The 4,903-nt window shown below is 36.7% G+C and overlaps 1 pseudogene; it reads left to right on the top strand.

The window, feature by feature from the left end:
• Positions 1 to 218: 218 nt before the first annotated feature.
• Positions 219 to 4,011, top strand: LOC113336791 (annotated as a pseudogene).
• The last annotated feature ends 892 nt before the right edge of the window (positions 4,012 to 4,903 follow it).

Genomic DNA, 4,903 nt, shown 5'->3' on the forward strand with positions numbered 1-4,903 from the left:
TGATTAGTAGTTCAGTACCAATTCAAGATTACGGGTTTTGTGTTTGTTTGCACTTTCGCTTTGTTGTTTTTTGTTTGGTTCAGTACCAATTCAAGATTCTCAAAGGAGGCATTGGATTGTCAATGATGTATCATTATCATTGAATATCGAATCGTTTACGTTACATGTGCAATGTAAAGTAGGAATCAAATGAAAATAATGTCTCATGGAATAGTGTAATGAGTGGTTTAAGATTGAGTAAAATTCCGCCGTTAAGCTTTGGGGTACATTTACAGTCAAGTTTGCCTCAATGCAGATTTCTGATCTAATTTTGTTTTAATGAGTGTTGGAAAGGCTAAAACCTAAATCCTAGATTCGATGTTAAGTTCTTAACTCTCTGAATTAGGGCACGAAAAATTCAATGCAAAGGGTAAAACTTCAAGGAGCATCAATGCAAAGGGTGAAACTTCATGGTGGATGTTCCTTGAAGTTTTACCCTCTGCATTGAATTTTCCGTGCCCTAATTCCCTGGATGCTCCTTTGCAAGGGCCTTAGCACCTCTTGTTTAGCCGAGAAAGTTGGGGCTGCTACGATGCTTCCACTCTCTGAATGGGATCCCATGGACTGCATAGGGTCTTAAGAAAGTTACAGTTAGCATCCTTTATAATTTCTGGAAAAGTTCAACTTTGTAGCAGAAGTCTTAAATCTGTTGGTATTATGTATAAGTTTTTTTGTCGTCATTTATAAATAGATTATTCACTAAAAATATCACATTTTCTACATTTTGCTCTTGTAACACATTTGGATCAAATTTATGCTCTTTCCAGTTACCACATTCACTCTCCCTTTCTCTTTCTCTGGAAGGACAAGCTGTGAAAATCCCAGTTTACAGCAAAATCAATGTCAGATTTTCAGACTCGACTCATCGATCTAAGTGGATTTTCACCCCGAATGATCTGGTAAAACTCTATTACATATCTAGACTTCTTTTCAGTCTCTCTCTCTCTCTCTCTCTCTCACACACACACACACACACACACATATTATATTTTCTTATTTTCAGTCTAGACTGGTAAAACTCTATTACATATCTAGACTTCTTTTCAGTCTCTCTCTCTCTCTTTCACACACACACATTATATTTTCTTATTTCAAGTTCTATGCAATTATGGTACTGCAAATTTAGACTAACTATTACAATGATTTCAATTGTCCACTTTCTTTATGCGTAGTTGGAAAAGTACCAAGTCAGTAATCAAAGAGCTGTGAGAACACTACATCAGGTAAAAAGATTCACATCTTCTGATTCCATTCGAAACTTTTGCTCTACTTAAAGTGTTTATTTGTAAAGTCTGTTTGTAAAATTTTAGTGTCCGGTCTCTAAGTGGGCAGGTATTATTGATATTTTCTTAGAAAGGCCAATATGGTGGTTGTACTTGGTATAAGAAGGAAATAGCCTAATCCTGGTTGATCTAAATTGTGTAATCTTTTTTTTTGTCTTGAAGTATGGGTCAACACATGTGGAAGTAGACATTGATGGGTCGTTGTCTTACCCCGGACCTCAGTTTGACGTAACACAAGCTGAAAAGCACTCTTTTCCTAAGCCACTACGTACTGAAGAAGAGCAACTTATGCGGGTGTTCTATGAGCATAAAATCCAGGAAGTTTGTGGGGCGTTTGGATTCCCACATAAAATTCAGGTCTGTGATTTCAATCCAAAAATTATACAAGTACGTGTCTGTCAGGCACAAGCCGCACATCCATCTTCTTTTATTGAAAATGTGAATTATCTAATGTTTGCAGACAACAGCCATCACATACTTCAAAAGGTTTTATCTTCAATGGTCTGTTATGTAGCATCACCCAAAGCACATAATGTAAGATGTTTCGTAAGCGATAAGCTGCACCATAGGCTATCACTCAGCATGTTTTAATTTTTCACATCTCTTCTGTCTTCCCTTATTTGTGATCTTTTAGTCATTTAGTTCAACTAACTCTTCCATATGTACAGGTTAAATTGTGTATATACGTCATGTAAAGTAGAGGAAAACCATGTCTCAGCAGAAGAGCTTGGCAAAGGGATTCAACAGGATCATCAGGTGATTCTCAATAATGAGATGATAGTTCTTCAGGCATGGACACATCTAACATATCTATTTTGTTAATTTACGAGGATATCAATTTCTTAAGTGTTTCCATGTCTTTTGCAGAGTCTAGGATTCGATCTTATTGTGTATGCACCATATCGTTCCATGAAGGTTTTATTGATGATATGGAGGTGAATTGAGCATTTTCATTGTTTTTGAACCACTATATTTCTGTATGTGCGCAACAAACTATCGATTCTCCTTAAGCAGGAGTACTTCCCTTTCATCTATCATCTGTACATCGGTTAACATATTGTTGGTTGTATAGGATTTCTGCGGAGCAAAGGATGATACGCTACAAATATTGAAGGTAACTGGTGTTTTTCTTCTGTATACTTTGTTCAGTTATTCCACGTTTGAGGTTGTTTCTTTTCGGGTTTGTGATCTACATCGAGATGATCTATCTAAACAGCAGTATACTATCATCTAATTGTAACAGATATTGTTTCGTTGGTATTATTCAAAGGAACAAGTCATGCATAGTGGCCTTCCTTATATATTTTTGTTATTCTTTGGTATTACATGTCAATGTTATGCTAATATCTTTCAATTAAAACAGAAAACAGTGTTCTACTGAGACAAGAATAAGAAATGGTGAAATAGGATCATGCTCTAGATTTTCATAACTTCTCAATCTGGGTCCAACATGCCCTTTCGATGCAATTTTACTTGGCTATTGTTGGTATTTTGGTAGGATTTACAAGAAAGAGCCAAGTTGGAAGTAGATAAAGCCATGCTTACGGATGCGCCCCTCCTTTTTCCTCTTGGGCAGGTATTCTTATTCAGATCGTTTGTTCAGTGTGCTGGTTATTGTAAAAACGTTGATGCTTAAGGCTATGTCCACTTTTTGTTGTTTATATGCAGTTAGCATTAGCTTCCTTGCGCAAGGCAAATGATGTGCATACAGTAGTCGATTTCCCAAGGTTCTGTATTGTTCTGTAAATTAACCTTCGAATTAGTCTGTGTTGTCTTTCAGTAGAATGTTCCTATGGTTTTTAAATTTATGTTTTTAGTCAACCACAGTTGTATAAGCCTTTGCAGGTACTTGGAGCACGTGTATTCTCGTCAGCATTCCAATCATATATCTCAGAGTTGATCGAGTGTTTGAATGCTATAGATTATTCGGTATGTTTTACATTACACTCTCGTATTTATGGTGGCCCATTTTGTCTTGACCATTTGCTATAACCATGAAAATAATAATCCATACATTCATATTGAAACAACCATATTAATCATCGCTTGGAGTAGGGTCCATCCCTAGCTCATCCCCAGATCCTTTAAGCATCCTAAGATTTCTAGGGATGTTTAAACTACACATTAGTTGCTGATTTTAGGTACTAACTATCTTGTTCTGGGTTTTCTCATTTGTTAATCAGGTGATGAAACTTAAGATACCTACTGCGAAGGATATGAGGCATGCTGACCGGAAACTCAAATCCTGTTTGGATCCAAGCTCACAGGAAGAGTACGTTTTCTGAACAGTTTTCTTACTTCCATTGCCCTTTATGCTCTCTGATGTTCTATTATATTGGCCTTTTAAAAAAAAAATCTGATCATGTCTGGTTGTTGTTGATTGCTTGCAGCAGTAAGAAACGGGAGAAGAAATCCAAGCACAAGTCGCGGAAAACTTGAAGTATAGCTTATGGAGTGCTGGCTAGTGCGACATCATGAAAGAAACTCCTGCTTATCTTTTGTACAGCTAACATAGCGGAAGCGTATAACTTGGATCAAGGATCCAAAAGATAGTGAAAACTAGTGTGAAATCAATAGATTCACATATAAGAAAACTAGAGCTATAAGAAAACTAGAGAACGATAACTAAATAAAATATCTTTGATAAATTAAATAAGATAATAATGTTGAACTTGTAAATTTTTTACAATACTAGGCCTTCTTATACAAGCTTCACTATTTCCTAAAAGTATCATAACTAGAAAAGGAAATAGCTAGAAAATCAATCTAAACTAGGAAACCAATAAGTTCTAGAAAAGGGAAAATTAAGAAACAATACTAGAAATAAAAAGAGGTTCGACTCTCGTGTCGAACAGGGGTGACTTGATCCATATGTCCTATATCAGGCCTCCCTTCTTGAAAAGAACTCGACCTCGGGTTCATCTCATCACCTGGGAAATAAGGAAAAATATTCTTAACGTTGAATGTGGACGAGATATTCATATGGGAAATAACGAAAAATATTCTTAACGTTGAATGTGGACGAGATATTCATATGAGCTGGGAGGTCAACAACGTAAGCATTGTCGCTGATCTTCTTGAGAATGCGGATAGGGCCGATCTTCTTGTACTTCGTCTTGTTATAGGGCCGATCTTCTTGTACTTCGTCTTGTTGTAGGTATCAGTGGGAAAATGATCCTTGCTTAAGTACACTATCACTAGATCACTAACTTCATAAGACCGAAAACGACGTCGACGATCAGCATCTAGCTTATACTTGGCATTAGCAGCTTCCAAGTTTTTCTTGACCTTATCATGTAGTACTTGTAGGGACTCGATCATGTGATCAGCTGCAACATTGGAACTAGGAACATTAGCAGCTTCCAAGTTTTTCTTGACCTTATCATGTAGTACTTGTAGGGACTCGATCATGTGATCAACTGCAACATTGGAACTAGGAACCGATGGTAAAGAGGCAAGATCCAATGTGTGGTTAGGAACCTTAGAATAAACAATTTGAAAATATGCATAACCAGTAGACTGATTAGGAACTGAATTGTAGGAAAATTCAGCTTGAGCAAGAGATAAATCCCACTATCGTG

The sequence above is a fragment of the Papaver somniferum genome, unplaced genomic scaffold, assembly GCF_003573695.1.
Source record: "Papaver somniferum cultivar HN1 unplaced genomic scaffold, ASM357369v1 unplaced-scaffold_154, whole genome shotgun sequence".
NCBI classification, from domain to species: domain Eukaryota; kingdom Viridiplantae; phylum Streptophyta; class Magnoliopsida; order Ranunculales; family Papaveraceae; genus Papaver; species Papaver somniferum.